Source organism: Aotus nancymaae, unplaced genomic scaffold, assembly GCF_030222135.1.
Source record: "Aotus nancymaae isolate 86718 unplaced genomic scaffold, 86718_ANA_hifiasm-v0.15.2.pri h1tg000006l, whole genome shotgun sequence".
Classification (NCBI taxonomy): domain Eukaryota; kingdom Metazoa; phylum Chordata; class Mammalia; order Primates; family Aotidae; genus Aotus; species Aotus nancymaae.
The window spans coordinates 75,773,199-75,784,553 of record NW_026988417.1 but is presented as its reverse complement, the minus strand read 5'-3'; the positions used below and the strand labels follow the sequence as shown (position 1 = coordinate 75,784,553).

Sequence of the window (11,355 nt, the reverse complement as noted above, 5' to 3'; positions counted from 1 at the left end):
GCTTTAGAGGCGCGGGACTCCCACACTTCCTCTCTGAAGGCCCTGCGCGGGCACTGTAGCCAATCACAGGCCACGTTTTGTCGCATTAGCCAATCGGAAGGGCCTAGTCCTGAAGACGTGCACTTGACCGCTCCTCCCTCTGGGTTGGAGGCAGGATAGCGGGTTTTGTTGCAACCGGTTCGTTTTCCTCCGGTTTTCACCCATTCTGGCACAATCCGGCGCCATCGTCCTTCTTGTGAGGCCGAGCCTGAAAATGCGAAGCAGAGAGGCAGGACAAAAATTGAGGCGAATCGGGAAACTTGCCAATGAGTCTCCGGGTGCGGTCTCTAGCACTGGAGGATATCGGGAGGAAGGGGCATGGAAGAGGGATAAAACGCGGTGCCCTAAGTATGTTGAAGACAGAGTCGGGCCCAAAATACATGATTTACTGAGATGCGTGTCGTGTTCTTGTGCTTTATCTTGTAGCTTTCCGATGCAGAGATAACGGGGAAGCTCTCGGCCAACCATCCCGAGGGCGGGAGTCAAATAGGATACACCGACTTTTAACTCAACCCTTTTCTGAAACACTTTGCCACAATGAAGGAAATAAGGTAAGGTTCTTGGGGCTCGTCAGTAGTAATAGGGGCAGGGGCCAAGGGGCAATGAAGTAGTTTTGGTTGGGAATGAGGCATTAGGGATAGCTTTCAGGAGAAAGAGCTTAGAACAATGTCTTAATTAAGCTCTATGTTTAAGGAAGAGATTTCAATTTGCTTAGAAGAAAACGGGCCAATGGGTTTTTGTCTCTGAGGAGATCCTTAGCATACAGAAAACAGAATGGTTTACAACTTTTCCATTTCTTGGTATAGCATACAAAAATAATTCCAAATATCCAGGGCTATACGAGATTTCTTTTTCCCCTTTGTGTTTATTTTGTCCAGATTTACAGCTGAAAGGATACATATTAAGGAATTACTTATTCACACCAGTTTTCCATTATAATATGCTTATATCTTCTCAGAATGGAATCAATAGGTTTTGCTTACGTTTCCTTAAAAGTCACATGGCCTAAGGATAGATAGTCCAGGAACTTTGGAAAAATTGGTCCCTGGGAGATGTGCAAGGCGAATACTTTTTGGCTGTAAGATGTGTGCAGAGAGTAGGAACTGGATTTAAATACTGTAAGTTGGTTGAACTGTTAGAGCCTTTTCCTACTACTCAGAGACTGAATAAAAATAACATCGTTTTTAGCTATCTTTAAGGAAGAAATTAGTTGTCACATTTTTGTAACAGTTTTATTCAGATATAATTCTCATACAACTAACTGGTTTAATGCGTACAATTCAGTGAGTTTTAGTATATGAACAGAGTTGTGCAACAGTCACAATCATAGTAGAATATTTTCATCACTCCAAAAAGAAACTTCATTCTTATTATCAGTACCTCCGAATATTCCCCCACCCGGCTTCAGCAACCACTAATTTACTTTCTGTGTGCTTGTGCCTGTGCCTGCTCTGCACACTTCATGTAAATGGAATTATGAACGAATATATGGTCTTTGTGACTGACTTCTTTCATTTGGAATGTTTTCAGAGTTCATCCATCTTGTAGCATGTGTCAGTACTTTATTTTTTTTTTTTTTATTTTCGAGATGGAATTTCGCTCTCATTGCCCAGGCTGGAGTGCAATGGTGCGACCTCGGCTCACGGCAACTTCCTCCTCCCAGGTTCAAGCGATTCTCCTGCCTCAGCATCCCTAGTAGCTGGGATTACAGGCATGTGCCACCATGCCCAGCTAATTTTGTATTTTTAGTAGAGACCAGGTTTCTACATGTTGGATCAGGCTGGTCTCAAACTCCCGACCTCAGGTGATCCTCCCGCCGCAGCCTCCCAAAGTGCTGGGATTACAGGCGTTTGCCACCGAACCAGGCCCAGTACTTTATTTTTTATTGCTGAATCATATTTCATTGTATGGATATAGCAAATTTTGTTTATCCATTCATCAGTTGGTGGACATTTACATTGTTTCTAATTTTTTTTTACTATTATGAACATTTGTGTACAAGTTTTTGCATGGACAAATGTTTGCATTTTCCACACCTAAGAGTGGAATAGAGTCATAAGATAATTGTGTTTAACTTCTTGAGGAACTGCCAGACTATTTTCCCAAGTGGTTGCACCATTTTACATTCCCACCAGCAGAGGATGAGGCTGCCGGTTTCTCCACATTTTTGTGGGTGTGAAGTGGTTGTCTCATTGTGCTGTTTGCCTTTTTTTAAGGGCTCAAAAGTTTGCAGACAGAGGCGTTCACTTGCCATTTTACCTACAAAGGTAGCCGGGCGTGGTGGTGCATGCCTGTAATCCTAGCTACTCCAGAGGCTGAGGCAGGAGAATTGCTTGAACCTGGGAGGCAGAGGTTTCGGTGAGCCGAAATTGCCCCATTGCACTCCAGCCTGGGCAACAAAAGCAAAACTCCTTCTCAAAAAAAAAAAAAAAGAGAAAAGAAAGTACTGCTGCCAGTTCAGCATCTGAAATGAGGGCTGTTTTCTTTCCTGTTTAATAGGATTGCAACTATGTGCCTTTCCTAAAGATGAAAAGATGAAACAGTGTGTTTCTCATATTATTTTGACAACATTACTTTAATTATTAATTTCAAATGAGTTTCTGAAAACTGCTTTTATCAGAACAGATTTACTTAAAGTAAGGCAACTAATTTACAATAGTCAAAAGGGGTCACTGCTCTAGATTGTTACTTCTGGATAGGAAATAAGTAATCCTTTATAGATAGAATCTTTTTTTCTTAGTTGTATTTTTGTATCTTTACATTTGTTTATAACTTTTATATGCTTTTTTGTTGTTGTTGTGATTTTTTATTTTACTGTTGACAAAGAAGTTCTCAATTTGGTCATTTGGTTATATCATTGCTGCTTCTAGTAACTTCATATCCAGTGATTAAACCTTTTCACTGCTGTTCACATAATGAACCGCTGTGATTATTAAATACTCAAATGAGGATATGTAAGCTGTATTAAAGATAGTGTTATTTGCAAAGGCATTGACTATTGCACGAAAAAAACTTAAAAAAAAATCTCTTTTCAGGAATTGTACTCTCAGAGATGACGGGAGAAGATACACAGGTCTTGGAAGATAATTACTCAAAATATGCAAGGAAGGTAGTATATCTTTCTATTTTAAATGTATTAAGTGGAACTATAGCAGTGAGTTGGAAATGGAAGATTGTCCAAGTGGAAAACATTTATAAAGGCTTTGATAAAATCTAATTTCCCATTTTATGGTGTAGAATCTCATTAATTGGCCACTTGGAAAGAATAATAACAACTAATATTTATTTATTGACCAGTTACTGTGGGCCACACATTATGCTGAGCTTTTTTGTTTTTATTTTTTTTAAGATGGTGTTTCACCATGTTGGCCAGGCTGGTCTAGAACTCCTGACCTTGAGTGAGCCGCCCACCTTGGCCTCCCAAAGTGATGGGATTACAGGCATGAGCCACCGTGCCTGGCTAATGCTGAGCTTTTTATTTTTTAATTTTATGTTTTTCAGATGGGGTCTCAGTCTGTCATCCAGGCTGGAGTGCAGTGGTGCAATCTCAGCTCACTGCAATCTCTGTCTTCCAAGCTCAAGCAATCTTCCCACCTCAGCCTCCTAAGTAGCTGGGACTGCAGGCATGTGCCACCACACGTGGCTATTTTTTTTGTACTTTTGGTAGAGATGGGGTTTTGCCACGTTGCCCAGGCTGCTAAGCTTTTTATATATAGTGTGTAGAAAGAGTTGGTTTTCTTAAACAATATTTACTTCTCATAATCTATGAAAGCAGATACAGACTTCTTGCTTTCTAGGGTTGGTATCTTACTTGTTGAGCACCTACCCTTTTGTCTTGCTGAATTTTTCATTGTTTGAGTTCTGTCTTTTGTTTCAGAAAGCCATGGAGTTTTGAAATTATTGTTATATCATTATTTATTACATAATGATTTTTACTTCCAGAATCTCATGAGAACTTGGGAATGTCTTCTCAGCATCAAACCTGATATGGAGCGCAACTACCCTAATGTACTCCAAAACTAGTTATACTTTGTTTTATATGTAATGCTTCTGTTATTAGACAAGTGGTTTCCAACTATCAGAAGCAGTGCTAAAACTTAAAGGAAAGCGGGGAGTGTTTTTTTTCCAAACAGAACTTTTAAGCAGTGATGAAAGGAAAACAAGAAAACTCAAAAGATTATAAATCTCAGGCACTAATTAGTATTCTGCCAATTAGGAACATTCTAATTGCTTGACAAGGTATTTTGCTGATGAGGAGCAGAAGTCTATGGGAGGTAGGGGTGGAAGCAGCAGAAGGAAAAGAGAGGCAAGTATTTAGTAAAATATATTCTTCATATTGGATAAAAATCAGGCTTTGGGGAAAAAGGTCAAACTCCTTCAATGATGCTGTATATATGTACCTTTCTTTACTCCATCCTATGGCAAATATTTTTATAACTGCACAGAAGAAATTGGACAATATTCTTTGAAAAATTCTTAGAAAGTTCAACTTTCCAAGTTAGTACCACCCCAAATAAAATTTTATGAGTAGATACTTAATTTCTAGCTGTACTCTAGTTCTAGTCAGCTCCTCTAAGTAGCTGGGACTGCAGGCATGTGCCACCACACCTGGCTAATTTTTTTGTATTTTTGGTAGAGATGGGCTTTTGCCATGTTGCTCAGGCTGCTAAGCTTTTTATATATAGTATATAGAAAGAGTTGGTTTTCATGGCCAGGCGTGGTAGCTCACGCCTGTAATCCCAACACCTTAGGAGGCAGAGGCAGGTGGATCACAAGGTCAAGAGTTCAAGACGAGCCTGACCAACATGGTGAAAGCCTGTCTCTACTAAAAATACAAAAATTAGCTGGGCGTGGTGGTGCATGCCTGTAATCGCAGCTACTCAGGAGGCTGAGGCAGAAGAGTCATTTGAACCTGAGAGGTGGAGGTTGCAGTGAGCCAAGATCGCACCATTGCACTCTAGCCTGGGCAACAGAGCGAGACTCCATCTCAAAAAGAAAAAAAAAAAAAGAATTGGTTTTCTTAAACAGTATTTATTTCTCCTAATAACCCTATGAAAGCAGATACAGACTTCTTGCTTTTTAGGGTTGGTAGCTCACTTGTTGAACACCTACCCTTTTGTCAGATTTATAGCAGGTTAACAAAGTCGATACTGTGATATATTTGACATATCTTTGTTCTGAATTTTTTTTCCAATTATAGTAAAATTGGAGGTCTTAACTTTTCTGCATTAGATAAATATATGCATCTGTTGTAAAGGGCTAAGCAATGAGAATCTTATGACTAGAGCTGAAGTTCAAAATAAGAAATAAATGTCCAATGATTAAACTTTTTCCACTGCTGTTCACATCATGATTTGTTGTGATTAATGTATGTGGATGAGGACATAACAGGAAAAGAAAATGATAAGGCTTGTATATAGGATGTGTTTCTGCACAATGTTTTTTTTCCTGAATGTTTTTTGTTTTAGGAATGAAATCCAAGGGCGTTTTTCTTAGAGAACATCATTTGTCATATTTATTTGATTAAGAAGTTGAAGATTTATATAATAAGGTATGGGACTTACACATTTATTTTGATAAAAGAACACAGAAAATGTCAGATATGAGCAGAAAACTGACATTTATTTTAGCCTAATGTGGATACTGTACTCTGAATTAAAAATTTCTTTTCCTTACTCTTCTAGCTTTTAAAGATAATAAGTATTATTTCAAAATAGGATTTTTTAAATTGATAGATTCAGCCGGGCATGGTGGCTCACACCTGTAATCCCAACACTTTGGGAGGCTGAGGCGGGCGGATCATGAGGTCAAGAGATCGAGACCATCCTGGCCAACATGGTGAAACCCTGTCTCTACTAAAAAAACACAAAAATTAGCTGGGCATGGTGGCGTGCACCTATAGTCCCAGCTACTCAGGAGGCTGAGGCAGAATTGCTTGAACCGAGGAGGCCGAGATTGCAGTGAGCCAAGATTGCGCCACTGCACTCCAGCCTGGCGCCTGGCAACAGAGCAAGACTGTATCTCAAAAAAAAAAAAAATCGATAGATTCAATTCAGGAAAGGCATTGGAGGGGGTGGAGCTTTTAAAACTTTGGTAGTTTTCTTTTCTTTTTTTTTGTTTTTTGAGACGGCGTTTCGCTCTTGTTACCCAGGCTGGAGTGCAATGGCGCGATCTCGGCTCACTGCAACCTCTGCCTCCTGGGTTCAGGCAATTCTCCTGCCTCAGCCTCCTGCGTAGCTGGGATTACAGGCACGCACCACCGTGCCCAGCTAATTTTTTGTATTTTTAGTAGAGACGGGGTTTCACCATGTTGACCAGGATGGTCTCGCTCTCTTGACCTCGTGATCCACCTGCCTCGGCCTCCCAAAGTGCTGGGATTACAGGCGTGAGCCACCGCGCCCGGCCTAACTTTGGTAGTTTTCTTTTTCATTTTTTTTTTTTTTTTTGAGACACAGTCTTGCTCTGTTGCCCAGGTTGGAGTACAGCGGCACAATCTCTGCTTACTGCAGTCTGCCTCCCAGGTTCAAACAGTTACCATGGCTCAGCTTCCAAAGTGGCTGGAATTACAGGCGTATACCACTATGCCCAGATAATTTTTTTATTAAGTAGAGACTGGGTTTCGTCATGTTGGCCAGACTGGTCTCAAACTGCCAGCCTCAAGTGATCTACCTATCTCTGGCTCCCAAAGTGCTAGTATTATAGTTGTGAGCCACCACACCTGGCTGATAGTTATCTTTTCTTAGAAATAATGATATAATCCTTTCAGCCCCTGAAATTCTTTGATCATATGTTCCAGGGTTTATAAATGACTTAGATATGCCAATGGATGACTATCCTATAACTTAAGCTTTGTTCAGGAACAGTAGATAAGAAGGCGATAAGAAACTGGGAATTTTAAATCTAATACTAGTTCTGTCATTAATTAGGCTTGTTATTGTGGGTATTTCTCAAATTTTAGAAATATGAGGGGTTGGCTGGGTGCAGTGGCTCACGCCTGTAATCCCAGCACTTTGGGAGGCCAAGGCGGGCAGATCATGAGGTCAGGAGATCTAGACCATCCTGACCAACATGGTGAAACCCCGTCTCTACTAAAAATACAAAAAAAAAAAAAAAAAATTAGCTGGGCGTGGTGATGCATGCCTGTAGTCCCAGCTACTCAGGAGGCTGAGGCAAGAGAATTGCTTGAACCCAGGAGGCGGAGATTGCAGTGAACTGAGATTGCATCACTGCACTATAGCCTGGGTGACAGTGTGAGACTCTGTCTCAAAAAAAAATAAAAAATAAAAACAAAACGAACAAACAAAAAACCCAAGAAATATGAGGAGCCTTGAAAAAGTTTGTGGAAAATGCATATTATGAAAAAACTATGCATGGATTTCAAAATTTTCTGTACCAAAATAAACTCCTACTAACTTGTTATAACACATCTGAACAGGATCTAGTTTGAAGCACTAAGAAGAATAAGACATCAGTTTGAAAAGCGGCTCTATCAGAGCAACACGAATTCTGCTAAAATTGAAGCAAGAACAAACATCAAATTTATATTGATGCTTGGGTGGAAGAATTGTGAACTAATTTTTATTTTTTTAAATTTTTTTAATTTTTTTCTTTTTTCTTTCTTTTAGAGGAGTTCTGAGAGCTCTCCTGTATGAGAATTGTGAACTAATTGATGAAAAGTTTATTAGGACAATGCTCCAAAGAAATCAGTTTACAAATGGATAACTCATTTTAAGAATGGATAAGGTAATCTTGAAGAAGCAGCCCACAATGGCAGATCATCCACATCAGTTTGTGAGAAAAAATAATTAATCTAGTTCATGGCCTAACTGCAGAAAACCAACAGTTTGTAGCAGAAACAACAGTCAACACTATAGACATCTCAGTTGGTTCACTTTACACAATTCTGACTAGAAAAATTTAGCAAACTTTACACCCGACAGGTACCAAAACCATTGCACTCAGATCAGCTACAGACAGGAGCAGAGCTTTCAATGGAAATTTTAAGTAAGTAGGGTCATGATCTTGAAGCATTTCATTGAAAAATTGTAACAGGAGATGAAACACGGCTTTAACAGTGCAATCCTGAAGACAAAGCACAATTAAAGCAATGGTTACCAAGCTATGGAAGTAGTTCAGTCAAAGCACAAGTGGACTGGTTGAGAGCAAAGGTCATGGCAACAGCTTTTGGATGCTCAAGGTATTTTGCTTTTTGACTTTCTGTAGGGCCAAAGAATGGTCACATCTGCTTATTATGAGTGTTTTGAGACACTTAGCCAAAGCTTTAGCAGAAAAATGTCCGAGAAAGCTTCACCAGAGAGTTCTTCTCCACAATGCTCCTACTCATCTCTCTCATCAAACAAGGGCAATTCTGTGAGAGTTTTGATGGAAAATCACTAGGTATCCACCCTATAGTCCTGATTTGGCACCTTCTGGCGTTTTGTTTCCTAATCTTAAAAAATTTTTTTTAAAGCTGTACATTTTTTTTCAGTTAATAATGTAAAAAAAAAAAAAAAAAAACTGCATTGATGTGGTTAAATTCCCAGAACTCTCAGTTCTTTATGGATGGACTGAATAGCTGGTATCATCACTTACAAAAGTGTCTTGAACTCCATAGAACTAATGTTCAGAAATATAGTTTATATTTTTATCTTTTATTTCCATTTTCCAGAAACTTTTTGACGTCTCCTTGAACATACACCCTTTGTAGAGGGGAAAAATTCTTGTGACTGTTCATACTGACTTAATGCTGACTTAATTTTCTATTTTGTAAATATGTAAAACATAAAAGTTGATACAAATTTGGTTTATAACCCTTAAACAAATTTGTGAAATAAATGCATTCAGAAACAAACTAAACCAACATTCATAGAATGGATGCTACCGTTTTACTGAGGTGTAAACATGGTACTGGCTGCTATGGAAAAAGTTATATATAAACAGTCATGTGCCTTGTGATTGTTTTGTCTACAACTTCACTCTTTGCGGACCTAAAGACTATTGAAATGAGGGGAGGGGATCTGAATTCCTGAAAGAATATCAACTGGGCATGGAGGCTGATGCCTATAATCCTTGCATTTTGGGTGGCCAAAACAGAAGGATCCCTTGAGGCCAGGAGTTCCAGACCAGTCTAGGCAACAAAACGAGACCTGTCTCTCCAAAAAGTAATTAACCAGGCACGGTGGTGTGTGCCTATAGTCCTAGCTACTTGGGAGGCTGAGGTGGGAGGATCACTTGTGCCCAGGATGTTGAAGCTACAGTGAGCTGTGATCACTGCTGCTACACTCCAGCCTGGGTGACAGCAAAACCCTGTCTCTAAAAAAAACACTAGAATGGTTTTGTGCTATGCATATCCTAATATGAAGAATTATGCATTAAATTCTCTCCAAACATTCTTCTAACTCAAGTGAGCAATTCAGTTTTTTTTTTATTTAGGATTAGGCCTGGATAGTAGTTAACTAAATTGGATTAAAAGTTAACTGTTTTGTGAACTAATAAGGAGTTTTTCTCTTTTTAGATACAAGTAGTCCTTGCTTTGCACAGTTCCAATATGCATAAATATGAATTACCACAGTTAAACCAGTCCAACAATGTGGTTAATATTTCCATTACCACAGTATTGAGAAAATGTACATAAATTCTGCTGCTAGCTCTTTAGTCCACAAGTTATTGTGCAAAAAAAAAAAAAAAAGAAAGATAGGCATTATGATATGCCATACGCATATGCCAGTTACATTACTTTCAAAGTTTGTTGGTGATTCATTACTGATCATCTGTTCAGTTGATGCACAGATAGCAAAGCACAAAGTGCATAGTAGTGTTGCCTCTTTGACCCCATAGTAGTGTTAACCTTGTGACCATTTATAAAATGGATGACCAAAAGAGGTAATTGGTCAGCAAAGGACAGGGCACCAAAGAAAAGTGATAATGCTGGAAGTGAAATTGGATGTGATTAAAAGATTTGAAAGTGGTGACAGCAAAGATAGGTTGAGACCCAGACCTGCATGAAACTAAAACAAACCTATTGAAAAAGTCTGATAAATGTAAAAAGGTAAAGTTGCTTCATTGCACTAGAAACAGAAAGCTGTTTGTGATTGAAATGGAACATTACTTGTTTGAAGACTAATAAAAAACAAATCCCAATCAGTTTGACTAGCATTCAGGCCAAAGTGATAACCTTAAGTTACTGCATTGAAAGAAAATGGTAATTAGAAAAAGACTGAAAGAGAATATATTACTACCAGTAAAAGGTGGGTTCATCATTTCAGAAGTTGGCATGAATTTATGTTAAGCTATCTCTTGAAGCTGCAAGCTTCAGATAGAATGTTACAGAAGGTAGAGCTGACTGTGGGAATGTTGACACTGCTGTGTTAAAGAGGCAGTTCTAGATAATGTAGCAGAGGAACTTAGCAAAGTCAAATTTACAGACATAAAGTGGTTGTGAGGTAAAGAATGACCATGTCTCAGGAAGTGATGCCAGCAAAAAAACTTCACATTAAAGGAGCTCTCGGATACTTCATTACTTTGAAAATGCAAAGGATAAACCTTTGGAAGCTGACCCAAAGTTAGGAAAGAGTAGTGACAATTTGCCAAGGCATAGGAAAGATGCTCACTTGTAAGTTATGTGATAAGACAAGCACTGTTCAAACTACTCTTGATAAATTGTAAAGAAATATTTTAGTGTTTCAATGTTTCTAATAGTTTATATTACTAAAATTAGTATACTAAATATTAGTTTTACATTATTAGAAAAAAGTACAATTTTATTTTTATTTATTATTTATTTTTTTTAAGACTGGGTTTCATCCTGTTGGTCAGGCTGGTCTTGAACTCCCGACCTCAGGTGATCCGCCCGCCCTGGCCTCCAAAGTGCTTGGATTACAGACGTGAGCCACCGCGCCTGGCCAAAAAGTACAATTAAAAAAAAAAAATTTATAGCCAACAGCAGGAGAGGTTTGTTTTGTTTTGCGACCGTGTGTTATTCTGTCACCAAGGCTGGAGAACAGTAGCAAGATTTCGGCTCACTGCAACCTCCGCCTCCCGGGCTCAAGCGATCCCCTCACCTCAGCCCCTCAAGGAGCTGGGACCATAAGTGTGTACCACCACACCCAGCTAATTTTTTTTGTATTTTATTAGAGACAGTTTTGCCGTGCTGCCCAGGCCAGTCCGGAGCTCCTGAGCTCAAGCAATCTGCCCACCTCTGCCTCCCATAGTGCTTGGATTACAGTCGAGCCATCATGCTTGGCCAGGAGAGTTTTTAGTCTAGCAAATTTTAAAGTCACAGAACAATCATAAATTTTTGCATAGATTAAGATAACA

The 11,355-nt window shown here is 39.1% G+C and overlaps 1 long non-coding RNA gene across 3 annotated transcripts; it reads left to right on the top strand.

The window, feature by feature from the left end:
- Positions 1-5: 5 nt before the first annotated feature.
- LOC105713308 (uncharacterized) lies at positions 6-8,994 on the top strand. Of its 3 annotated transcripts, none has more exons than XR_010339596.1 (5): positions 6-317; positions 466-590; positions 3,075-3,148; positions 3,982-5,590; positions 7,665-8,994. It is a non-coding gene; the product is annotated as an uncharacterized LOC105713308 (long non-coding RNA). The 3 variants fall into 3 exon arrangements; XR_010339595.1 differs by having other exon boundaries at positions 3,541-5,590; XR_010339594.1 differs by having other exon boundaries at positions 105-317; positions 5,508-5,590.
- The last annotated feature ends 2,361 nt before the right edge of the window (positions 8,995-11,355 follow it).